This window comes from Cnephaeus nilssonii, assembly GCF_951640355.1.
Source record: "Cnephaeus nilssonii genome assembly, chromosome: 7".
NCBI lineage: Eukaryota > Metazoa > Chordata > Mammalia > Chiroptera > Vespertilionidae > Cnephaeus > Cnephaeus nilssonii.
This window is the reverse complement of record NC_137078.1, coordinates 93,669,572-93,695,872: the sequence shown is the minus strand read 5'-3', so window position 1 is coordinate 93,695,872 and position 26,301 is coordinate 93,669,572. Positions and strand designations below refer to the sequence as shown.

The 26,301-nt window shown below is 56.2% G+C and overlaps 1 protein-coding gene across 9 annotated transcripts in view; it reads left to right on the top strand.

Annotated features, from left to right (window-relative positions):
* ARHGEF10L (Rho guanine nucleotide exchange factor 10 like) overlaps nucleotides 1–26,301 on the top strand; it is a 137,961-nt gene that overhangs the window by 3,440 nt on the left and 108,220 nt on the right. For 5 of the 9 annotated variants that reach the window (XR_013813741.1, XR_013813742.1, XR_013813743.1 and 2 more), the window contains exon 2: nucleotides 2,656–2,758. The exons of 1 other annotated variant lie outside the window; for it this stretch is intronic. The gene's annotated coding sequence lies outside the window, so the exon portion shown is untranslated. Of the gene's footprint in view, nucleotides 1–2,655; nucleotides 2,759–3,068; nucleotides 3,090–3,466; nucleotides 3,640–26,301 lie in introns of those variants that run through there. 3 more of the 9 variants (XM_079776227.1, XM_079776223.1, XM_079776224.1) reach the window with 3 other exon arrangements.

Below are 26,301 nucleotides of genomic sequence, written 5' to 3'. Positions count from 1 at the left end.
TGGGTTTCCATCTTGACTTTGCCACCAGCTTGCTGGGCAACTGTGGGCAAGTCACTTGGCCTCTCTGGCCCGTGGGAGGTACCACCTGCACTCCCTCCCTCTTTCTCAGGTCGGCGGAGGGGCCAAGGGGGAGCAGAGCCCCCGTCCCGCTCAGCGGTGTCATTCATGATTACGCGTGCACAGGGAATCCCGTCCTCCCCAGAACGCTCAGGGCGTGGGACCTACTGCTTAATGGAATGTTCTGGGCCATGGAAATGTTCCCAGAAATTCTTTTTGTTCCTTTTGTGGCTATTGAAACCCATTAACTCATCTATTTAGCAAATATTCGTCTCCTGCCTATGCTCGACTGGGCTCTGTCCCCAGTGTTGGGGATTCCAGTGAGAACGACAGCCGAGTCCCAGCTCCCGGGACGCACAGGCTGGGGGAAGACGTGGGGCGAATGCACCGCACAACACGATAGGATGGGCACACTGAGGCGGGGAGCACAGGACACGGGGGAGCCCCAGGGTCGAATCCGGGGGCACTAGAAAAGAGATCCTTGAGAAGGCATCATTTACATTGAGAGCATCAAAGAGCAGTTAGCCACAGTGCCTGGGGGATGGCGGCCGAGGGAACAGTATGGGCAAAGGCCCAGCCAAACCCCTTGCACATTCATTTGTGCTATGGAGCATGAAATGTGAAGCCGGGGAGGCGAGAGAGAAGGGGTGTGTGTGTGTCAGGAGAGGGCGATGGCGAGGGGATCAAGAATGTAGGAGGCCATGGCCAGTGTAGCTTAGTGGTTGAGTGTCAACCTATGAACCAGGAGGTCACGGTTTGATTCCTGGCCAGGGCACATTCCGGGGTTGTAGGCTCGATCCCCAGTGTAGGGCGTGCAGGAGGCAGCTGATAGATGATTCTCTCTCATCATTGATGTTTCTATCTCTCTCTCCCTCTCCTTTCCTCTCTGGGAAAAAAAAAAAAAAGATTAAAGAAAAGAAAAGAATGTGGGAGAATTTGGCCTGGCCTGGGGCAAGGGCCACCCTGGTAGGTTGGGGCTGCAGGCTTATTTATTCTCAAGTATGTATTTCTTTCTCCTAAAAGTACAATGTAGAGTGGAAAGTGAAGTAAAAACACACATTCTCAGAGGAGAGGCCTCCAAGTCAGATGGGTTATATAGGCCTGGAGGGAGAGAGGCAAGCGGAGGGCATAGCTCTGGTAAGGAGCCAGGCTCCCTGGGGCCTGCAGAGGGTGGCCACGCGGGAACGGGGGCCTGGCATCACCAGATCTTCAGATTTGTTAAGAGAAGCCAGCAATCTGGCTTTCTATGGGAACTCTCCCAATTGTTAAATGTTGGTAACTAATTAACAACAACAACAACACCACTATGGGAAAAGCAAAATGCTTCTGCGGCTCCACTGTTCTTTGAGCTGGTGGGTTGCAACCCTGGATCTCTGCTAAGGGTTTGAGGGTGTCCACTGGAATCTATTTTGATCCTCTCATGATCCCAACCTGGGCTGGGCTCTGGGGCACGATGGGGGCCTGGGGGATGGCTCCTGCCCTCAAGCCTGGGTCATAGCTGCCCTCAAACTGGGGAGATTTCAAATCAGTACACGCCCGGGAGCCAACTTAACAAAACGAAAGCAACCAACCAAAGCTCAGAGTGCTGTGGAGCTCAGAGCAGAGGTGGTCAGGGAGCGAAGGCCATGGGAGGCCTCCCGGGCATGCTAGGGCTTCTGATGTTTCTGGGAGGGAGGGTGAGCCTAGTGCAACCAAAGAGGGGCGGGCGTTCAGCCTGGAGGGCTCAGGAGGGCTGAGTCCCAGGAGGAAAGCTAGAAGGCCAGGGAGGGGGTTTGGAGAAGGCCTGCAAGGCTGCGGCGAATGCAGGTTCAGATGATCTAAATCCCGAGCCCCGGGTCACCCGATGGACATCTGGAGATGCTCTTGCTGCTTTGCTAGCATTCCAGAAACGTCCCTCTCTGCGGTCACGGCCACCGTTCATTCACCCCTGGAATGGGAGCTCGCTCTAGCAGGGCAAGGACCAAGCCTGTTTTGTTCACTGATGTCTCCTGCGTGCCTAGAATGAGGTCTGGGACGTAGTAAGTGCTCAACTAATATTTACTGGCCAATGACTATGAGCCCAGGGTTGCTGTAGGCCTGGGGCTTCCCACAGCGCCTGTGAGTAAGTCTTATGACAGGCTCTATGGGGCTTATGTTCCAGTGTGGCACTGGACAATGAACAAACCAACCCATGAATAAGACGGCTTCAGAGAGGGTGGCCCGAGTGTGGCTTGTCTCAGCACACTGCAGTGGCCTGTTTCTGTGTCTCCTCCTGGCCTCTGGGAACCGAGGGGGCAGGGCTGGGGTCTGTCTGGTTCCTTGTTTCACGCCTGGCCCCTAAGGCTGGTGCCTGACACGTAGGGAGAAGTTTAAAAAATAGTGTTTTTTGCTGGCTGCACTGAATGGACGAACACAGGCTGACCAAGATTCCAGCCCGCAAGCACCTGTGCCCTCTGGAGTCCATAGAACTCCGTTATTATCAACCCAGGAGTAATTGCTGATAAGCCCGAGTGTGAATTTCATTGTAAATTGAGAGGTAGCAGGGCAGTGTTTAATAACTCCAGGGATAATCTTAATTAATGACCTGATAAAGTCTAATTAATTGCATCATATCCGCAGGCCCTCGTTGGAATTCTGGGAGGGAGCAGCTAGTGTTTTTGGCAGCTTGAGAGGCTGGAAGGAAGGAGGTGCTGGGATCTGCCTTCCACCACGTCCTTGCTGGGTGAGTCTGGGCCAGTTACAGCTGAGCCTCGGTTTCCGCATCAGGAAGATGGGGCCACATGCAGGGCTGTTGCCAGTTCAGTGAGATGTTCTCTCACTCAGCTTAGCAAACCCTTCATGCCTGCAGCCGCTAGGGTCATGGGCACTGAGGTTGTTGTCAGAGGCCAGGGTGCAAGGCTCTCAGCCAGCAGAGACTGGCCGGGGCGTCACAGGCCTGGGTTTCCCCCCGGGGCCAGCCCAGGCATCTCTCATTGTGGTGAGGGTGGCTTTATACCCTCCTGGGAACACCTGGCAAACTCCTGAGAGTGAGGAAGGAGAAGCTGCAGCCCCGTGTGCGTGTGCGGGACTTACCGGGAATGGGATGGCGTATGGGGGCTTCTGGTGGGAGAAGCAGGGAAGTGGGAGGGGACCCTGGGAGTGGAGGAGTGAGGGGGTCCCTGTGTGGCCTGGGGCAGGCCTCAGTTTCCCCAACTGCATTGTGAGAGGCTGGGTCAGGTTGATCGGAGCAGGGCCAGCGGGAGGGCGGAAGCCGTCCTGCCACAGGGGGTTGGGGGCTCCCCGCTTCCCCGTCCTGTCCTCCGGGGGCGCCCGCGCAGGCAGGGGCGCGGCGGCGGCGGCCACCAGGGGTTAAGCGGTGACTTCAGCGGCCGCGGCCGGGCGGCGGGGCGGTGCCGAGCGCGGTGGCTGGGCCAGGCCGCTCCGAGGCGGCGCGCTCCCGGCGGGGCCATCGGCTCGGTGGCGGCGTTGGGCCGGGCGGGGGCGCGGGGCTGGGCCGGCCCGGCCATGGGCGCCCGCGGCGGCCGGAGGGCAGAGGCGCGGAGCCGGCCGCCGGCGCCTTTGTGAGCGGCGCGGACAACAAAGGCGCGGCCGCGGCCGGAGCGGGTGAGTGCGGCCCGCGGGCGGGGACCGGGCGGGGGCCGCGGGCGCCCCCGGCCCGGGAGGGGCTCCACGAAGGGGGGTGTGGTCCCGGGTGACCCCAGGACCGGGGCGCCCCTGTGCCAGGGTCGCGGAGAGTCCAGGGCCCCGTTGCCGGGCATCCCGGCCCCCTGCGCGTCTTTGCTTCTGCGGGATCTTTGTGTGTCCCTGACTCTCCCAGTGCGAGTCTGGTGTCTCCCCAGGGGTCCTGGGGTGTCTGTGAGTGTGTGTATCTCCGTGCCTCCGGTGTGAGGTCCACGCCGGCATCTTCCCCGAGTCCCTGGCGTGTGTGTGTGTGTGTGTGTGTGTGTGTGTGTGTGTCCTGGAGCCCGCGATCTCTGTCTGTGTCCCGGGAGCCTGTGTGTGGACGCATCTCTGGGTGAGTGTCCCAGAGCCTGGGTCTGCTCTGTGTGGGGGTCACTACTTGGGTCGGTTGAGTGTGAATGGGTACCTTTCGAGTGTAAGTGTGCACCCCACTCCGCACGGGAGTCTCTGTCCCATCCCTCTGCATGACTTCTGACCTGCTTTTGAGTGTGTGTGTGTGTGTGTGTGTGTGTGTGTGTGTGTGACTCTGTGCCTCACTTTCCGTCCATGGACGGACACTTCAGGTTCTGCTGTCACTGGGCTTCACCTCCCCCTGCTGACCTTGGGGGTCTCTGGGGTTGCATGAAGCCAGAGAATGCTCCTGGCGCCTCTGTGCTGGGCTAGCCTCTCTTAGCCTGGACGCTGGCCCAGGGATGGAGCAGGGGCGGCTGCATGGAGGAGGGCGTGGAGGAGAGGTGCCCGGGTCAGCGGGAAGGCCATGGCCACAGAACTGGGTGAGGCCTGGACATCCTGAGGCAGGGAAGGGTGTCGGGGTGGGCCTTGCTGAGATTGAAGGTCAGCGCCCTGGCCGCCAGGGGTGGTCTCTGAGAGGGGAGCCCAGGCCTGGAGTAGGAGAATGTGGGAGACTTCCTCCTCCCTGTCCCAGGGTGGGGGGCCCAGGCAGAGGTCAGGAATCTCTTTTAGCCTGGAGGACCCTGGCTCAGGCCACAACAGGGAGGTGGTAGTGGGTGGGCGGCTTCCCCCCACTTTAGAGCTGAGACCTTGCCTCAAAGTCCTTGGCCGTCCTGAGGGGTTCATCCAGGGAAAGCCCCGCCCTGCCCGCCCCAAGCACCATCTGCTCCTCCTCGGATGCTGGGGAGAGGGGACAGGTTGTGCGCACTCATTAAAGTGCTCAGCCCTTCCCTGCAGCCCTGCCTGCATGGCCGTCAGCTGCAGCATCCATCTGTCTATCCGTCCAGCGCTGTACCCCACGGTGTCCAGTCCTCCGACACACAGACTAGAAAGGAGGGCCCCGTCTGGAAATCTCCAGGCTCCCTGAGACTGTGGGTGGGGGCTGTCCCACCCCTCCCTCAGGCTCCAGGGTGACTCTCAGAACCCTCCCCGTCCTTGGGAGGCCTGAGGTTGTGCCGGGTCTGATTCTCACTCTGCTCCCTCATGCTCGCCTTCCTGAGGTCCCTGCCCCTCCTCTTCCACCAGAGACCCTTCGCCCCTGCTGGTCCCTCCATGGAAAGCTGGTCCCATCCTTCGCCTCTTCACTTCTCACCCAGGATCTGTTCCTCTCAGCCAGCCAGGCAGGCTCCCAGGTCCTTGTTCACGATGCTGCTCCAGCCTCATTGAGGGGCGGGTGGCTTTGTACCCTCAGAGGACTGTAAGCCTTCGAGAGCAGGGACCATGTCTGTCCTGGAACAGGGCCTGACACGTAGTAGGTGCTCGATAAATAGTTGCTGATTAAGTGAATGTCCAGTAATTAACAGTTCCTAAATTCTGCTCTTTCAAGTTTTATCTTGGGAGGAGTCTGGGGAGGGGGTGTAGCTGGTGGGCTCCTCGGTACCAGTACCAGGTTCGTGTAGGTGGAGAGCCTACTGTTAACTAGGTAAGTAGTAAATGAATTAGCAGATATTGGTAGTATCTGGTAAAGTGCCAGATGCTGGGCTAGCTGCTTCACCTGTGTGATCTCTTAAATGGGGCAAGGAGCAGAGTGGAAAGCATATAATCTTAATCAGGTAAGTTTAGAAAAGATAAAGTGGGTGATGTGTATATATGATAATAGTAACTTAGATTCATATCACCCTTTCAGGTCGAAATCTCTTTGTTTCTGCAACAGCCCTGATAATTGGGCAGGGAAGATGGGTTCATACCCATTTTACAGATGAGAAAAATGAACCACAGCCTAAGGTCATAGTTAGTCGGTGGAGGACTCAAGCCTGGGTCTCCCCGACCGCCCAGTGCTTGCTGTTTTGTGAAGGCTTGTCTTCACTGCATTTGTGTTCGCATCACCTGGCTGGACAGTGGTGAATGGGCCACTGTCCTTGCCCTCAAGGAGTTTGAAGTCCAGGAGAGAGAACCGGATTCATAAGCAGCAGAGTGGGCCCAAGTTCTCTGTCCACCCCACTGTGCCACCTGGGCCCCAGCTCAGCCCCGGCCTGGCCATGTGTCCCTGGAGAGTTCCTTGGTCTCTGTCTTGCTGGAGGCCATCAGAGTCACCTTCCTTTGGGGCCGAGAGAGCTCCCAGGAGTGACTGTCCTTACAAGGCTGTGCTGGGCCCTGGGCAGTGGTGTGCTGGGGCCAGTTTGCACCAAAGCATGAGAGCTGATCACTATATTTGAGGAATTTTGTGAGCTGGCTGTTAGACAAAGCCTTTATAAAAAAATTGTACGCCTATACATTTACAGTTAAAAAGGTTAGACTAGCCCTGCTGGTTTGGCTCAGTGGATAGAGCATTGGCTTGGGACTGAAGGGTTCTGGGCTCCCTACCAGTCAAGGGCACATGCCCAGGTTGCAGGCTGGATCCCCAGTAAAGGTGTGTGCAGGAGGAATCCCATCAATGATTCTCTCTCATCATTGATGTTTCTATCTCTCTCTCCCTTATCTCTGAAATCAATAAAAGTATATTTTAAAAGTTATAATAGAAGCAAGGATAACTCAAAACAACAGTACTTCTAATCACTTCACTATTACCTATGTGTTTGTGGTTATTTGTGTCTTTTATGTGTTTGTATTTATATTATACACTAAGTGGCCAGATATTATGATCTCTGAATGCATAATCATCTGGCTACTCAGTGTATATCCTATATAATAAAAGGCTAATATGCAAATTGTCCCCTCGACCACGAGTTTGACCAGCAGGCAGGCCGGCCAACTGCCTATGTCCCCTCCCCCTGGCCAGGCTGGCTGGACCCCACCCATGCACGAATTCATGCATTGGGCCTCTAATACACACACACACACACACACACACACACACACACACACACACACACTGAGTAGCCAGATTATTATGCATTCAGAGATCATAATAATCTGGCCACTCAGTGTATATACATAATGTTTTGGCATATATGACGGTGGTCCCACGGGATCACTGAATTTCTGGTAAGAAATGAAGGCTGTGTGGTTCAGGGGGATTTTTTCTCTGACGGGAGCAGTGTCTGGAGCTTGGCAGTAGACTCCCTCTCGCTCACAGCACCTCAGTTCTGAGCACACAGATTGCACCCCAGGCCCTCAGCCACTGACCTGTTTCCTCCCAGAGGGGCCCGTCCCCCAGCGCTGCATGTTCAGAGGGCGCTGCAGCCCCCAGGCCCGGATGATGGGCTTCGGAGGACCCGGCTGTAGGTCGCTGTTGAGGACCTAAGGTCCTGTCCACGGACGCAGGCCCACGGGAGCCACCTGAACCATATGAAGTGCCACGACCACTCCAGTAAAAGCTTTCCCTTCCCTGTGGGGCCAGCCTGTCCCTGGACGCTGGAAACATTGTCAGGTTGTAATGGTGTAAAGCATAGATGGCTTTATTTCTTCCACCAGTTCAATACCAGAGAGAGCCTTTTATGCCAGATAGGGTCAGTGGAACCCAAAACAAATTTCCAAAGTCAAAACAGTGAGTTCTGGGTCCTACACTCTCTCCATGTTAACACCCTCTTTTTCCTGAACCACCACACAGTTCCTGGATCTGACCACTGCTCCAGCAGGCAAGAGCCAAACCACGTGGCCCTGGCAGTCCTATGTTCCTTACCCTTCCCTCCTGGCTTCTCATTCCTGCTGACCCTCAGGCCACCGTCCACTCCCTCCTGACAGTCACTGTTATGGTGATCGGCGTCCCACCCAGCCTGTTTCTCCTCGATATTTCCACCCAGCCCACTTCCCTGTTCATGGGGCAGCGCTGACAGCTCTGTGTTCTCTCTCTGACCCTGTCGGAAGGAAGCCGGGGAGGACTTGGGGGACAGTGAGATAAAGTCTGCAGCGTGTCCAATAGTGCCCTATGCCTTCCCACTCACTCACTGACTCCCCAAGTATCTTCCAGTCCTGCAGGCTCCAGTCACGGTCAGTGCCCTGCACAGGTGCACCGTTTTATCTTGTACACTGTATTTTTACTGTACCTTTTCGTGTTTAGTTATGTGTAGATACACAAATACCATTGCTATATGGCCTACAGTATTCAGGCTTGTAGCCTGAGTGTACAGGCTTGTAGCCTAGGATCCATAGGCTATCCCATATAGCCTAGGTCCGTGGTCAGCAAACTGTGGCTCGTGAGCCACATGCGGCTCTTTGGCCCCTTGAGTGTGGCTCTTCCACAAAATACCACGGCCTGGGCGAGTCTATTTTGAAGAAGTGGCGTTAGAAGTTTAAGTTTAAAAAATTTGGCTCTCAAAAGAAATTTCAATCGTTGTCCTGTTGATATTTGGCTCCGTTGACTAATGAGTTTGCCGACCACTGGCCTAGGTGTGTAGTTGGTTATACCATCTGGGTTTCCGTAAGTGCACTCTGATGTTCGCACAAGGATGAAATAGCCTACTGATGCATTTTTCAGAATGTAGCCCCGTTGTTACATGACACATGACTGTATGATATGCACGCTGGTGGCTACTGCACATTTCTTCCCAGCTGTGTGTTTGGTGGTGTCACCTTGGTAGCGTGAAATCGGCCGTAGTGAGAATATTTACACCACAGAAATTGGCAAACACTTTAAATCAGCCCTCACCCCCTCGTTGGTTGTTAAACATTTGTCCGCTCACCTCGGGGAGCCAGCAGTGATCAGCCCAGGCACAGCCCCTCCCTGGAGCTTGCATTCTGGTGCTGACCACTCCAGGGCTGGTTTAGGGTCCTCAGAGTGCAGAGCGAGAGGGGCAGCTGCTGGGCTGGGCCTGCTGTGGTGGTTGGGGTTGTAAGTGGCCCTCGAATGACCTCTCCCTGTGGGAACTGAGTTGTTATTATATTGCCATGCGCCAAGAAGAGGGGAAATGGGTTGAGGATAGGATTCTGTTAATTGAGAGCCTGCTTTGCCATTGATTGAATAACCACACTCAGGGGACCCAGGCATCCGGGAGGCAAAGCGGTGGTGGTGTCTGAGGACACTGTGACCAAGCCAACCAGCTCAGGGCTGGTGGAGGTGTGATGTCCAGGACCCAGGTGGCTGGAGCTGGCTGGGGGAGGCTTAGGCAACAGCGGGCATGGCCTCTCCCTCTGGATTCAGGGACAGCACAAGAGAGTGGAGCCGGACTGTTGAGCGGACATCTCTTTACAAGAGCGTTAGCTCTTGTCCCGTGTGTGAGCTCTGGTTGGGAGATGGACATGTGTGCAGTGACATTCAGTGGAGGTGGGAGAGCAGGATGAACGGGGTGGGGAGAGGGAAAGGTTCTGGATCAAAGGAACAGCACGTGCGAAGGCTCAGAGGCAAGGGCTGTTGGGAGTTCAGTCCGGCTCGGGTGTCAGAGCAAGGGCTGAACCTTCCTCAAGTCAGAGGGTACAGCATCATCTGGGTACCAGCCCAGGGGTCCTGCCACACCTCGCCTGCTAGGGGCATCGTGTTGTGTGGGTCAGCCCCTCCCCTGCACATCGGTTATTCCCCAAGCTGCCTAATGTTCCAGCCCCGGCACTGTGGCTGGTGGATTCTCAAAAAATATTTCCATTTTAATATCAGGCCAAACAAAAGAGAATTGGGAAGGTGGGTCTGCTGCCTGCCCCCTTCCCCCCCCCCCCCCCCGCGTCCCAACCCCCAATAATACCAGAAAAGCCAAAGATAAAAGTAACTGGAATTGAGGTTACCCAGTGTTTTTGGTTACTTCTGCCCTTCACTTAATAATGAAGTTTGAGAGCTTATTTCTTTAAAGACAACTCATGTTCACTTTATGTCTATACGTGCCAGACACTTTTGATGCATCAGTTCCTTTAATTCCCTTACCGAGCCTGCAGGTGGGTACTGTTGTCCCATCTTATAGATGAGGAAACAGAGTCTTAGAGCTTGAGTGACTTTCCCAAGGTCACAGTGTTTGTCAGCGGCGGGATTCAAACTAGGTAGCGAGATCTTCCTAGAATCCGATTCCCCTCCTTACTCTATTCTCCGTTTCCCTTTGAGGAATGGGGGCGAGAAGAGGCCCCCCTGGTCTATAATCTCAGCACACTCTGCCATTCTTTGTCTGAAACTGAGGTGTGTTTTTTCACCCACTTAGCTGGGTTCATTGCCCTGTGGTTTAGGGTCAAGGCCTAGAATAGAACCCCAGTGCCCAAATGGGCCCCCAGGCCTGCAGTCCGGAAAGCGCTAATAATAATGGCGCGTATTTATGGAGATTGCTGAACTAATAGGTCTTATTTAGGGAGTGGCAGGCACGTTGGCAGGCACGGGGCTCGAGGGAGCTGCTCAGTCATCAGCCACCAGGGACGTGGGCTTGTCATCTCCATTTTGCCCCCGAGGAGGCGGAGGCCCAGGTCAGTCATCTTGCTTGTCCAGGTCACGCACCTGTGAGGGGTGGAGGCGGCACGGGTCCACCTCGTTCTGTCTGCCCCAGAGCCCAGCTCCCAGCCCTGCGTCCTAGGCCAGTGCCACCCACCCTTTCCAGGACCTGGCCTGGCTGGGCCTTCGGCGTCCCCTGGCAGCAGTGGCCACATGCGGTGGGAAACGGGAGGACAGGTGACCACGTGGCCAGAAGCACAGGTTGTGTCTCCCTCTTGGTTAGAGCCTGGTGCTGAGCCTCCTGCCCAGGGCTTCAGGGGTTCATCTTCCCACTCACCTGTCTGTCTTGAGGGTGGTCTTGGGCCAGGCACCCCCCCACCCCCCCGCCCCCACCTTCTTTGCAGGGACCCTCTTGGACCAGGGCAGGGCAGGCATTTTGAGGTGGCCCCTGCCCACATCAGGGGTGCATAGGGCCCCAGGCGGGCGGCATTCTGGGCCTGGCCCCTCCTCCTCTCTGAGAGCCTGGCCTCTTGGCCTCTACAGAAAGCCGCTTCCAGGCTGCCTGCTTGGTATGCTCCCTGCCTCCCGCCATCAGGGCTCGAGGCTGACCGCTCTCATTACTTCCCTCTCTTCATTGTTTGAAGTGGGCAGACCTGGAGAGAGCTCTAAAAATGCGGGCTTATTATTCAATTTCACTAGAAACACAATGGTTTAAATTAAGTAGAGGAATAACAGTCTCTGAAAATTGAAGAAAAATATTCCTGGACCAAGACTTTGCCCAGGACCTTTGAATTTCTTTGAAAAATAAAGCGTTATCGTACTTGAAGTTATGTATGCGTTACACGACCATTGAAGAAAACTTGGGAAATACAGACAGAAGGAAATGAAAATTGCCCTGCGTTCCACCACTCAAAGACCTCCTCTCTCAGCATCGTGGCGCATCTCATTCATTGGTTTTTGGTGATTGATTTGCTCATTTGGCAAGTGTCTGTTTAGGGTTTGCAAAGGGCCAGGCCTGTGTTGGGCTTGGCGGGTGGATGGGTGCCCTGCTCTTTGCTGGGCCTCGTTCTGTGTTGGACCTTTGGCAACTCACTCGGCCCCGCTGTATCTCAGTTTCCTCATCTGTAAACCGGGATAATACTAGTCGCTGTGCCCTGTGTTGTGTGGATTTGAGGAGCAAGTACAAGCAGGCTGCTCCGGACAGCGCCTGGCCCGTGGGCGAGCAGCATTGCCGCTGGTGTGAGGTCGGTCAGCTGGTCGACCTTCAGTAGCCTTGCCCTGAGGCTCTTACGTGATGGCAGAGGAGACAACAACCAAAGAAATCGCTCAGATGACAAAGTAACTGCATGTCATTGATGAAAGGCTGTCCAACCTATAGGAAAGTTGCGTGAGAGTTTATTTGAGCCAAAATTTTGAGGAGTAGGATCTCCTCAGGTTGAGGAAATGCTCAGGGGAGTGGCAGTTTGGTAGTTCTTTCTGTGCATTTGGAATCAAAGGAGAGAGCGTGGGGAAGGTCACGTGGAACCCATGGGTGGGGGGTGAGGGAGGTGGGAGGAAGCGAGGGGGGGGAAATCTCTGGGATTGGATGAAAAGCAAAATGGAGAAACACACACTTCTTTTCCATTGGTGGGTGCGGGACAGCATCCGTTTACCATCAACAGCTCCCGGACAGCGTGCAGCAGCGAGCTAGCAGGAGGAGCTCGGTGGTCTTGTGCTCTGGTGCCCACGTGGGCCTCCCAGGGGTCTGGGAGGGGAAATGACTTTGACATTTTAAATGCGTGTTATCCTAGATGCGTAAGAACGTTGGGCCACGTTCACTTCAGGTCAAGGTTGACCTTTGCCGAGGAAGCTGTAGGCCTGGCATATGACTTCCCGCTCTGACCTGCCCAGGTAGGAATTTACGATCAGCCCATCCTGTGTGGTTACTTTCGGCCACTGCGCTTGCCAGGCCTGCCCTGTGGCCCCCTGAGCTTGTCGGCTCTGCTGTGCCGTCCCTTTTCGTTCACAGTATCGTGTACTACGTCCTGTGAAGCAAACAGGACTTATGTGGTGGGAATGACTGGGGGCCTCTGGGCTGAGGTTCTAACTTGGGCGTTGTTAGCACGTAGATGGAGCGGGTGGGACCACCCAGAGGTCAGGTGAAGGAGGAGGAGGCCAGGGGGTGGCGTTGGGAGGAGGAGGCCAGGGGCTGGCGTTGGGAGGAGGAGGCCAGGGGGTGGCGTTGAGAGGAGGAGGCCAGTGGGGGTTGTTGGGAGGAGGAGGCCAGGGGGTGGCGTTGGGAGGAGGAGGCCAGTGGGGGTCGTTGGGAGGAGGAGGCCAGGGGGTGGCGTTGGGAGGAGGAGGCCAGGGGGTGGCATTGGGAGGAGGAGGCCAGGGGGTGGCGTTGGGAGGAGGAGGCCAGGGGGTGGCGTTGGGAGGAGGAGGCCAGAGGGGGGCGTTGGGAGGAGGAGGCCAGGGGGTGGCGTTGGGAGGAGGAGGCCAGGGGGTGGCGTTGGGATGGGGAAGGAGAGTGGGACCCCTGGGAAGCCCACACGCGGTTCTGCTTCAGAAAAGAGCTAGTGGTTAGCAGGGCTGCAGGCCGGCGAGAGTCCAAGGAAGATGAGACGGGAAAGGACCCCTGATTCAGGCCACATGGAGGCAGCTTGGGCCTTTCTGTAAGAGCACTTTTGGAGGACTGATGGGGCTCCGAAGTGGGAAAGGATGAGGGGATGGGAGGCGAGAAGGGGGAGACAGCGTGTGGGGACAGCTTCTGAGATGCTGGATAGTGAAGAGGGGTTGAGAAAAGGTGTCTCGGTTGGAGGTGAAGTGGGGGGAGGGGGGCTGGGGGACCCAGGAGAAGGGTTTGTGCTCATGGTCAAGACCCATGGGGCAGCTACAGGAGCCGGGTCTGCAGGTGAACGAGCGAGGCGGAGGTACCAGTGTGATGATGCCCGGTGGGGGTTATGGGGGTAGGAGTGCCTCTTTGGAAATGGGAGAATGGGGTAGGTTTGGAGTGTACATGGGTGGAGGTGGGAGACAGTCCCATTTGGTAGCCTCATGGTTCTCAGTGACACCTTGACCAAGGAGGGGGGGGGTACAGCCCAACCAAGACGGCCCGCCCCGGGAGAGGTCGTTTGCAGTCTATGAGAACGAACAGAGGTTGCTGGGTCCCCAAAATGATGGGAGCAGGCGCTCCTTAGCCCTCCTCTTTAGGGAGGAGGGAATGGGATCAGAGAGGTCAGTGGTGTGTCCGAGATGGCGCAGTAGGGCACCGGGCTGCTGGGTGTGGGGCCAGTGCTGGCGGATGCGACGAGCACCTGAGCCCGTTGGGAGCTTGGTGTCGGGAGAACTCGGTCCCTGCAGCAGATGCCACTTCAGCTGGGCCAGGCTGGGCGGCTCTGGGCCCTGTGTCACCTCCACCTCCCACTTCTCAGGCGTGAAGTGCAGGGAAGTCACCTTCGTGCGCCGGGCGCTGGCCTGAGCACTCCGGGAGGACTAGCTCATTGCGTCCTCGTAAAAGTTTAGGTGCCGTTGCTGTCCTCACCTTCCAGAGCGGGGCGAGGCCACCCAGCCAGCACGGCCAGCTGCCAAAGGGGGTGAGGGCCCCACCCAGGTGGTCCAGCGACTGCTCCCACAGCATTCCTGTTGCCAGAGGAGGAGACCGATGCTCAGGGAGCAGCTGATTTGTTTTTGTTTGTCTGTCCTTGCATTCCTCTCTTCCCATCACACATTTATCTGGCACGGATTTCTTAGGGAGCCGGTACCAGCTAGGAGCCAGCTATGAGTAAATGTGTGTGCCCTCTTTCTGCTGGGGGAGGCAGACGGTACCCGGTGCAAAGATGGAGAGTGCGTAACCCAGGCTTAGAAACGAGAAGCTTTCTAGGGGAGAGTCTGAGCAAGGCAGCCAAGAGGCAGTCAGTTCAGGGAGAGGGAGGCACTGGACCTGGGTGCTAAGGCTGGGGACGGAGCCGGGGGGGATGCCGTTGAAGGGCTCTGAACGTCTCACTCGGAGCTCTCACTTTATCTTGAGGACCATAGGAAGCCGGTCAAGTGTTTCCAGATATGGAGGGACAAGATCAGAACCTTTTGTCCTCGGGCGAGACCGGGTTGGAAGGGTCAGGAGACATCAGGGAGACCTTTAGATCAACCTGCAAACCCTGCTGCTTCCTTAGCACTTCAAAAATCTGCTCATTTCTCTTTTCTAAACAGATTCCTGAGACTCAGAGAGGTTAAGCAACTTGCCTGAGGACACACAGCATAACAGGGCATCCAGGCTGGGACTGGTCCCTTGAATGAAACAACCAAAGTCTCAAGGGCGGAAGCAGGTGGAGAGTAGCCCCAGGGAGAGACTCAGTGGAGGCTCAGGTGAACGTCACCGTCCCACCATCCGCGGGTCCTCCTGTGGTTTTAACTGTCGCCCTTCTGCGTTCTCAGAGACTGGGCAGTGCCTCTGGGCGGGAGGAGCTGGGCTGCTGCTGGAAAGTGGGAGTTGGCCCTCCCCGGAGCCGGGGCCCCATGGGCTGTTGAAGCATTTTGCTGGGCCTTGGCTTCCTCCCCAGTAAGTGATTGGAAAACTTCCGGGGGCGGGGCTAGGATTTGATCCTGGACGTGGGTCATGTGAGGCCAGTGATGGCGCGGTCTTCGCTGCGGACGGCAGCTGTATTGTACACATGCCAGGCAGAGGCCTCATTTTGGGGGGCCAGGGGAGATGGGGAGCAGTTCCCGGAGACCTGCTCCGTAAGAGCCCCTTCACTTTGGGCAGCTGACCTGCCTCTCTGCGGTCTTGGTTATCTCATCTGCGAAGTATGGATGAGATGAAATGTGATCCCGAAGGATTGAAAAGATAACCCGTGTTTACTGAGGGCTCAGAGTGTGCCAGGCACCATGGATTATTATCTTCATTCCATTCTTTGTGGCAATCTGTGAGCGATGGATGGTTAATATCTTTATTTAACAGACGTGGCAGCTGAGGAACAGAGAGGGTGATAATTTGCCCAAAGTCACACAGCTAGTAAAATGGCGGAACTGGAACCCTGGCCCATCTGAGGCGGGAGACTTGCCTTGAAACCCTTTGTTCAGCTGAGCCCTTCCTTGGCAAACTACCTGATAGGATCTTGTGGGGTTCCAGCAGTCAGCCCACCCTGCTTTGGGACAACGGGTTTAGTCCAACCCCTTAAGTTTTATCATGAGCCTCAGTGCTCCAAGGGGCCTAAAGCCCTTTGCTGATCGTCTCACAGCCACGTGGGGCAGACTCAGGACGAGAATTCCAGCCCCCTGCCCCCTGGCCCCTGCTCTTTTCACCCCCCCCCCCCCCGCCCCCGGGGCCTCGGGCACTACATTGGGAAGCAGGCACCTGGGTTCCGTGAGGAAGGCAAAGGGACAGTGACAGGGAGAGCAGAGGCAGTGCTTAGTCCATCACTGGGCAGAGCTCAGCCCAGCCTGCAGCCTGGCCAAGCAGTACGGGCCTGAGCTGCTTACAGGAAAGGGGACTCGGGACCAGGGAGAGGTGGTGGCTGGTGGGGAGAGAAATAGAAGCTGAGGACAGACACGGCCATGAAGTCAGAGACTCATTTAGAGCTGGAAGGGCCTTCCGGGATCATCGAGGCCAAAGTCCTAACTTTATGCACGGGGACAGCTTTGTCTGGAGGCGGGCGGTGACTGGCCGCAGGTCACACAGCCAATGGCAGCAGAACCAGGCGCAGAAGACCTGGGAAGCCGGGTCCTCAGCTTCACCTCTTGGCCACTTTCGTGGGCATGACTTCCCGCCCAGGCCCTGCTGCTGCGTGCCCTCGCTCCCTCCCATCAGAACAAGAACAACAACGATGAAAATAAATGAAAGGGCCCGGCCGGCGTGGCTCAGCGGTTGAATGTCAACCTCTGAGCCAGGAGGTCACGGTTCAATTCCCGGTTAGGAATCATGCCTGGGTTGTGGGCTCCATCCCCAGTGTGGGATGTGCAGGAGGCAGCCAATCAATGATTCTCTGTCATCATTGATGTTTTTCTCTCCCTCTCCCTCTCTGAAATCAATAAAAAATATAAATTAAAAAGACACACAAGTATCTTTAAAAAAATAAAAATAAATGAAAGGGATCATCTCACTGAATACTAAGCGCGCCAGTCTCCAGCACAGACTCGTGTCCCGCCGTCCCCACTTCCTGGTCGATGGCTTTGGGGACATGACTCCTCTGAGTCTCCAGCTCTTTTCATCTGCATCATGATTTAAGCAGATTCTGAACTTGCAGGACTTGACAGTGCCTTGAACATGCCTGGTATTGTTAATCTCCACGATCAGAGCCACTCTGACTTCCTGGGGCAGCAAGCCTGGCCGAGACGTCCTGACTCACCTGGGAGCAGGTGCGGAGAGTGGGAGGTAGGGGAGAGCCTCCCACTCAGGCCAGGGCAGTGTGGGACCGGGGTTGAGCCTGGGGCATGGCCACCTGGCTTCGAGCTTGGCTCTGGCACTCACTCTTTTATGACCTTGGGCAGGACACAGCCCTCCCTGGGCCTCGGTTTCCTCATCTGTGAGATGAGAGGCTGGGCTTCATGACTCGCTGGTTGCTTCAAGGCTCAGGTGCTGAGGACTGGGCACATTTGCTGCTTTGTGGCCTCTCACCTAGTGTGCTGGGTTTCTGGGAGTCATCCAAGCTGCCCCAACAGGAACTTTTCTCTCTCAGAAGGTGAGGTGTGCATGAAGGTGCCGGACACATCAGGTGGTCTTAGTACCCCGGGGAACCCATGAGCCAGTCACTCCCATCCCCCCGGGTGCCAGGATGGCCCGGACAGCCTGTTAAGGGTGCAGATTCTGGGGGCCTCCTCCAAAGAGACTCTAAGTTTATAGGTTGGGGTGGGACCTTAGAATCTAGATTTTAAAAAAAGACTTCCTCTGCCCAGCCGGCATGACTCAGTGGTTGAGCCTCGACCTATGAATCAGGAGGTTATGGTTTGATTCCCAGTCAGGGCTACAGGCTCGGGTTGCAGGCTGGATCTTCAGGGGGGAGGGGGAGGGGTTGTGCGTGCAGGATGCAGCCGATCAATGATTCTTTCTCGTCAATGATGTTTCTCTCCCTCTCTCCCTCTCTTTTCCTCTCTGAAATCAATAAAAAAATATTTTTTAAACAAGGCTTCCTCTCACTCAGGTAGTTCTGAAGGAAATAGTTCAAGGACCACACTCCAAAGAATGCTGTTAGACTCTTTTAACCTAAAAGAATGAGGAGAGTGGTGACCTGCCCGAGTTGGTGACCGCTCCATACGGCCCTGTCCTGTGATGCCTTCATCTGTGGCCACAGCCTTCAGTAGCTGGGACTCCTCTTCCCCACAAGCTAGTTTCCCAATCCTGGCCAATCACTGGAATTGCCAGAAAGCTTTTGAACAAAATACGCATTCTTGAGTTTCACCCTGAGAGATTCTGAGCCAGCAGATCTCGACCGGGACCTAGAAATCTCCATGTTTAAAAAGCTCCCGAGGTCTTTTGTTCATTTGTCATTTATTCAACAAGTATTCATTGAGGCCTGCAGTGGCCCCAGCCCAGGGGAAGGCATTGAGGACATAATTGTCAGGCCAGACACAGTCCTGGGTAGTATGTCATCCACGCTACAGCCTGCGAAGGAGACAGACAGTGATCACATGGGGATACTCGGCCAAGTTGGGGAAATGTATCTAGAAAAGAGTTGGGTCAGACTAAATATCTGGGGCAAAGCTGGGATTCCCTGGTAGCTGAGCTCCAGTAAATTCCAGACTGAAGTAGAGCCTGGAGCCCACTGGCCTCTGGTATTATTTATGGGATCCTATTATTGGTTCATTCATTTAGTCATTTATGTGTTCACCCATCCTCCCACCCACCCACCCCTCATCCTCCTATCCACCCATCTATCCACCCACCCACCTATCCATCCATCCATCCATCCACCCACTTACCTACCCACCCATCCACCCATCCACCCATCTACCCATCTATTCACCTACCCACCTATCCATCCATCCATCCATCCATCCATCCATCCATCCATCCATCCACCCACCCACCCACCCACCCCCTCATCCTCCTATCCACCCACCCACCCCCTCATCCTCCTATCTACCCACCCACCTATCCATCCATCCATCCATCCATCCATCCATCCATCCACATACCTATCCATCCATCCATCCATCCATCCATCCATCCATCCACCCACCCACCCACCCACATACCTACCCACCCATCCACCCATCCACCCATCTATCCACCCACCCACCTATCCATCCATCCATCCATCCATCCATCCATCCATCCATCCATCTATCCACCCACCCACCCAGCCATCCATCATCTCTTGAATCTCTACCATGTCCTGAGGACTGTACCGGGTACTGGAGAGACAGAATGAAAGGCATTGTCCCTGTCCTCAAGGAGCTCACAGCCTAGTGGGGGAGTCAGAGAACAAAGCAAATGATCCCAGTCCAGAGTGTTAGGTGCTCTGAGGGGCGAGTGGCTAGCTGTGGGCATCGCAGAAGACTTCCCTGAGGTCATCTTATGCTAAGGTCCAAAATGTAGGTGTGAGTGTCCCAAGCAGACGAGGTGGGACACGGTTTCCAGGCCAAGGAAGGCAGATCATGTGACTGGGGCAGATGGGCCCCCTCTTCTGCTCCCAGAGCTCAGGCTCTGTGTTTTATTTTCCACTAGAGGCCTGGTGCATGAAATTTGTGCACAGGTAGGGTCCCTAGGCCTGGCAGGTGATCAGGGCCAGCCAATCTGTGGGGCAACTGGTGGGCGATCGGGAGGGCCCCCTCTGGCACCCGCCTTGGCCGGCCTGGCGCCACCTGCTTGCCGGCCAGCCCCGCCTCCCGATTACCCCACCGCGGGCAGTTGCCTCCCTCTGCTGGAGGCGACAGGCAGGGCGATGGGGTCGGGGGAGGATGCCCTGCTGGCACCTGCCTTGGCTGGCCTGGGGCCTGCGGGCCGGGGGGCAGCTCCTGCATTGAGCGTCTGTCCCCTGGTGGTCAGTGCACGTCATAGCGACTGGTCATTCCACTGGTGGTTCCTCTGTTTGGTTGATATTAGGCTTTTATTAGAGAGGATGTTTGTCTCCCCATGAGGCCTGATCCATAGCATGTGCTCAGCAAACATTCATCATTGGTGAATAGGGAGTTGGGGATGATCCGTCAAAAAGAACAGCCTGTGGGCCACACCGAGGAGCTTCTGGCTCTGTGGGCCCTGGACAGTTGCAGGCAGGACGCCCATTATCCAGACTCCCTCTGCTCAGCAGGGAGAACAGGGAGGGCGGACGAGGGGGCCTACCCAGCTCTCACCTTTCACAGCCTCCTGGGCCTTCAGCTCTTTCCTTGTGCGGGTAAGAGCCATTGTGTTCACGAAACCTTCCCAGGGGTAGGTCTCTTCTGCCCTGTGTGTGCGTGTGAGTGTGAGTGTGTGTGAATGTGTGTGTGTTGGGGGAGGTGAGGAGGCAGAGTCATTTGGAGGGTGGGGTATATGCAGTGGTGGCCTCTGGAGTCAGGCTGCCTGGTTTTGATTCTCACTCTGCCTCTTGTCTGCTGTGTGTCCTGGGGCAAGTGTCTCGACCTCCCTGTGTTTCAGTTCGGTTTCTCAGCTTGTTGGATAACAGCCTCTTCCTCATCCCGTTCTTGGACTGATAAAGACCGTCGTCACGCGTAAGCACGTAGAGCCCTGCCTGGTACCCGGTAAACATCCGATAAACAGTAGCAGGAAAGTGGAGGGCTGGAGGCAGGCTGTTTATACATTAGCCTGGGAGCCAGGGGCCTGGTGTGAATCCCCCTGTACCTCTGACTATGTGGAGACCTTGGCAGGCTGTCTCAGGCTCGAAGCTGAGGCTTCTCACCTGTGAAATGGGGACCGACGCCCCAGACAGTTGCTGGGAGGGGCACTGAGTCAGGTGGTTCCCCTGCGTGGGGCTTATTGTTGAAATCAGGGAACTCGGGTCTAAACAGCCCGAGTGAAATCTCCATTTGATGAGCGTGGCGTGGCAGCCACCTCCACCACCCACAGACGCTGGGGCTCAGCTCTACGTCTGTGGGACCTCAGCCCTCCCCCTCCCATGTTCTCACTGGTTTCCGGGATCCTATGGAAATGGGTCATCAGATGAGTGGGGCCCGGGTCTTCAGAGCAAGTGCTGTGGGGTGGAGGGTGACAGTCTGCAGGGACTTGCGGAAGGGACGGATCTCTCCCCGTCTGGGTGCCCTCGGGGACCAGGGTTTCTGACACTTGTCCCGGATTCAGCACCGCCTCCCACCTCATGTCCCTGCTGGGTTGGAAGTCTTGGCTGCATGGCTCAGGCATGCCTGATGCCCCAGAAGATTTGGGTCACAAGCAGGTAAATATTAACTCTACAAACCAAGCTCTGGATGTAAACCTGTTTGGGCTGGCTGCCTGGGGACTGCAGGTTCTGAGCCCCCTGCCCAGCTGATGCCCAGGGTAAGCGGGTGCCCTCCAGGGAAGAAAGGGTGCCTGCCTCAGGCCGGGTGATGGGCGGCATTTAATCACCTTCGCTGTCCCGTGGTCAGGGGCTGCTGTCTGCTTTTTAGTGGAGGAGGAGTCTGAGGCGCATAGAGGGCAGGAGGCCTGCTCAGGTCTGCACAGCTAACTCCCAGCAGCCTCCTCGCTGCTGTGAGGGCCACACCAGGATGTACCATGTGTCACAAGTGCTGAGGTTTGCTTTCTGGCTCTGAGCCTTGGTTTCAAATTCCTCTTGCAAAGTGGGTGCAGGCTGGTTTGGGGTCCCTGGCAGGCAGGACTGGGCTCAGGACACCTGAGAGCAGTGAGGCCGGAGATGGGGAGCAGGCCCTGCTTGTGATGTGTGAGGCTCTCCCGGGGCCTGGGCTGGGGTTTGGGAGTAACCAGCGGGCCACCCAGGCAAGCCCGCGCTTGCAGACCACGCATGAGGCATCGTGGAGATACCGCGGGCCCAGTCACGGTTTCTGTCCTCTGGGAGCTGACACACGAGCAGGAATGGGAACACAGGTTTGGGCACTTCAGGGTCTGGGTTTGAATCCCGCGTCGCATTCGCTGTGGGCAGGCGCCTTTGTCTGGCTCAGCCTGGGCGGCTCCCTTGGAAAGAGGAGTTAAACCCGTACTTCACAGGGTCAGTGCGGGGTGAAGTGACACGGCACTCAGAGCTCCCCGGATATAGTAGGCGCTCAGTACGTTGACTTCCTTCCCAGGCCCACAGACGACAGTCTTCAAAGGCTGGACCAGAAGGTCTGCAAGGTGAGTGAAAGCTGCTTCCCGGTGATGCTGGCAGCCCAGGGTAGAAGGGGTGACTCTGCTGGCAGCTGGAGATGGGACAGGGGGGAGCCAACTCCACATGGAGGGGCAGGTGTGTGTGTGTGTGTGTGTGTGTGTGTGTGTGTGTGTGTGTGTGTGTAAATGAGATGTGGGCTAAGTTTGGCTGGAGAGAGAGGGAGATGCTGGCTTTCGCTTGGTCTTGCCCTCCCCGCTATTGTCATAGCAGGGGACATGAGCACTCTGGGGGCGGAAGTGACTTGCCCAATGCTGGTAGCATTGGTGGCAGAGCCAGGCTGACCCCCAGCCCGAGGCCAACCGGACCTTGCACCTCCAGCTGCCTGGGGTAGGGCCCTGGGGCGGTCAGGCTCCGGGCCGCTGTGGCCTGCATGGGGCCAGCGGTGAACCCAACATTCTGGGGCACGTGATACACAGGCTGGTCTTTCCTCCACCAACACACTTTCTGTTTTTCTTTATTTACTTTTCCTTAAAAGGCCTCATGTGGAGCTCACCTCTCCTTTCTCAGGCCCCGGAGGGGCGGTGCCTTTTGCCCAGAAGCCTGTCCTGGGAGAGCCCTGTTAGCCAGCTGCTGGACTGCAGGCGCTCAAGCATGGGGAGGTCAGAGAGAGGCTGAGCACAAGCACTTGGAGTTGCACAGACCTGGTCCACAGCTGGGCCGGCCCACTCTAGCTGTGTGGCCTTGGGCAAGTCACTTTACTTCTCTGAGCCTCAGTTTTCTTACCCAAGTAAACCCAACCAGCATTTATTGAAGACCTGTTAGATGCCAGGTTAGGTGCTAGACATTGTTGTTGTTGTTAATCCTCACCCGAGGATATTTTCCCATTGATTTTTAGGGAGAGTGGAAGAGAGAGAGAAAGACAGAGAGAAACATTGATGTGAGAGAAACACATTGATTGGTTGCTTCCTGCATGAGCCCCGACCAGGGCCCGGGCTGGGGAGGAGGCTGCAACCAAGGTACATGCCCTTGACCGGAATCGAACCTGCGACCCTTTGGTCCACAGGTCGACGCTCTATCCACTGAGCCAAACCGGCTAGGGCAGTGCTAGACATTTTGGGTAGACTCAGCCACTGTCCTCTGGGAGCCTCGAGATTGAGTGGGGACTCAAGTGGGGACCTGGATCTCCACCTTGAAGTGTCGAGGAGCTTGTGAACTAACCCGTGGAACAGCACACACGGCTCCTGGTTTTAACGGAAACTCAGAAATGATGGTGAGCGTTCGTGTTGTTCCCAGCCGGTGAGAGCAGTCTCTGGGGTTTCTTGCGAGTTACTGTCGCTTTGATGTCACTTGTTAGCAGGAAAGAGCAGGGGCTACTTCTGGAGGGTCCGTGGGGACGGTGTTGAATTTCCGTGGGCATCGCGATGTGAGTCAGGGCCCTGGTTGCGAGTGGAGGCTGCCACGTCCCCCTGGGTGCCCTGACCTTGGCAAAGAGGAAGTGCAACCCCAGTGATGGCCTAGGGCAGTTTGCCACTCTGTTGACTAATGAGTTTGCCGACCACTGGCCTAGGGTCGTCCACCCTGGGCACGTGGGGGACACCCAAGGGGTGTTGGTTGAGCTCATGAGAGGGACCATGGCAGCTTGGAATGGGCCCTCGTGGGGGTGCAATTGACACCGTGAAGGAGGGATGGCGGATGGGTGTCCTGTGCAGGAGGCGGGCCTGGTCCTGAGAAGCTCCAGAATAGTGGTCGGCAAACTCATTAGTCAACAGAGCCAAATATCAACAGTACAACGATTGAAATTTCTTTGGAGAGCCCAATTTTTTAAACTTAAACTTCTTCTAACGCCACTTCTTCAAAGTAGACTCGCCCAGGCCGTGGTATTTTGTGGAAGAGCCACACTCAAGGGGCCAAAGGGCCGCATGTGGCTCGCGAGCCGCAGTTTGCCGACCATGGCTCCAGAAGATGCACCGAGGACAGGGGTAGACCCTTCCTATGACTCTTTTGCCAAAGGAGGAATTCATACGAGAGCCTGACGTGGGACAGTGACTCAGGCTCGGGGTGAGGCGGGGCATGGATGACAATACTCACTGTGACAGGCACAGGGTAAGGCTCAGTAAGTCGCTGGGGCAGGGAGCCTTTTCCCATTGTTGGCTGATGTATCCCAAACACCTGGAACGGTATTTGGCTCATGGGAGCGCTTAATTAATCACTATGGGCTGAGTAAATGAATGAGTGTATTACTTAATTGGGTTTCAGGAGTGTCATTGCGCCCAGTCTGCAGATGAGTAAGCTGAGGCTTAGAGAGGTGAAATCACGTGTTTGCTCAAGCTCTGACCCACCCATCTGCTAAGATTAAGAGGGAATTCTTGCTCTGGCTGACAGGTTGGGTTTCCGCCTCGCTAAGATCCCTCCTTTGGAGAGTGACTGGTTGTGGGAAGGTACAGCAGCGGGGTCAGTGCTGTGAATCACAGGTGAGACTCGAGCCATTAGTTCCTGCTCAGGTCAGGGGCACCCTTTTAAGGGGCCAGGTTAGGAGGGGATTTGATGCTGCTAGCAGTAAAGGGGGCCCTTCCGGTTTTGGTGTGACGTCATGGTATCCTCAGACACAGCACGGGGAGGGCCCTGGCTCAGCCCGTGGCTGGCACGCAGCCATGCCCGCTCAGGTCGGCTGTCCCTGCCCAGGTGCCTGCGCTACGGTGGTGGCTGGAGGGCCCGGGTGAATCCCGGTTCACAGGGTCATGTTCCTGCCAGACCAGAATGCCCAGTGAGACTTAACATTTGGCTGCTGCTGGAGCCCAGGGCTGGGCCCCGACACAGGGGCTGCTTGGCGAGGCTCTGTTGGGGGCAGGGCACCCAGAACTCTGCCTGGGGCCCACGGGGCCCAGTGAGTACTTTGCTAGTCCTTTCCCCATTGTTCTCTCCCTGAGGTGCCTCCCCACTGGGGCCCTGACCCTCCAGCTCGCCACGAGTGGGGTCCTTGTGGGCCCATCTGCTCACCCGAGCATTTCCCGGACACCACAGGAGCCCCGCGGACTGGTGGCTGGCTGGTGGCTGAAGATTGAAAACCCCAATCCTCTTGGGGTTTAGCCCTGCAGCCTCAGGGCCTGGGTTCAAATCCCAGCTCCCCCTCTATTGACACTGTGACCTTGAGCCACTTCCTTAACCTCTGTTGTTTGTTTCCTCATCTGTAAAATGGGGATGACAAGAGCTCCTCTCTCACAGGGTTGTTGCGAAGATTAAAAGAATGATAAGATTACAGGGCCTATGATAAGATTACAGGGCCTAGAATAGCTTCGGGCACTTAAAGGCAATTAGTAAATTGAGGCTGTCTTTGGCACTCACTCCCTGGTGGCCTTAGGCAACCCAAGGAGCTGGGCCTTTCTGTGTGCCCAGTGCCTGGGCTCTGGCTTCCAGCCACAGCACTGTTTGTCCCGGGGAAGGAGCACCTGGGCCAGGTGTCTGGGGAGAGGGGAGCAGGGCAGCATGCGGCCCGGACTCCCCCGGCAGTCCCCGTCTACCTTCTCCTTGTCTCTATCCTGCTCACGTGTTCTCACTGGAACTATTCATGCTGTGTCCATTGTTTCCGGGACAATTAAAAATATATATTTTTATTGATCTCAGAGAGAAAGGGAGAGGGAGAGAGAAACATCAACGATGAGAGAGAATCCTTGATTGGCTGCCTCCGGCATGCCCCCTACTGTGGATGGAGCCTGCAACCTGGCCCTGTGCCCTGACCAGGAATTGAACCATGACCTCCTGGTTCCTAGGTTGATGCTCAACCATGGAGCCACACAGGCTGGGCTGTTTCCAGAACTATTACCTGATGGATAGCCCTGCCCCCATCTAGGTTCAGGGCCCCTCCCAGGAGTGCTTGCAGCCCCCACAGCCCCCCCCCCCCCACAGAAGCACTGCCTGCTGTTTATTGTTGCTCCCTGCTCCCTGCTCAGTTCTCCTTCCCCTGCTGAACTATGAGGTCAGAGGGGTAGGGACCGATGAGTGAGCGTGGAGGATTGAGCCGTAAGCTAGGCTCAGCTTGGGGACAGAGAGGGACCTGGCCTCAGAGAGCTCACAGAATTAAAAACCGGCCTCTTGGTGCCAGGAATGGCGCTGGGTGCTGGGGACAGGCGAGGCTTAACACGTGGTCCCTGCCTTGAAAGGCCTCAGTTTGCCCTCTTCCCCACCCCCTCTCTTTCTCCTTCCCTCCCTTCTCCCCACCGTCAGGATTCCATATGCTGGGCCGGGTGGTGGAGAGGCACAGAGAAGTGGGTCGGAGGCCCACAAACCTCAGAGACCGTGGTGTAATGCAGTCTTTTTAGAGACCCGTAGCCTGGTGTTTCTCTGCTGTGGAAACCAGTGGTCATGACCATGACTTTGGTCTTTGTGTCCCTGTGACTAATAACGGTAACACTACCCTCGTTAACGAGCCGGTATCTGCACTGGATCTCAGAGGACCTGGCCAGCTGCCCTCGGAGTAAGGGTTCTGCACCTCGAACCGTGGACACTCAGCCGGGTCATTCTCTGTGGTGGGGCCGTCCTGTGCACCGTAGGGTGTTGGGCAGCATCCTTGGCCTCTACCCCCTGGGTGCCACTAGCATTCCCTGCCTTTCTAGTCGTGACAGCCAACATGTCTCCCGACATTGCCAAATGTGTCCGGGGTGCGGGGGACCAGATTGGCCCCGATGGAGAGCCAGGGCCGTGGATGGATCAGCAAGACTCTGCCCAAGTCAAGTGGGATGGAAATTTTGA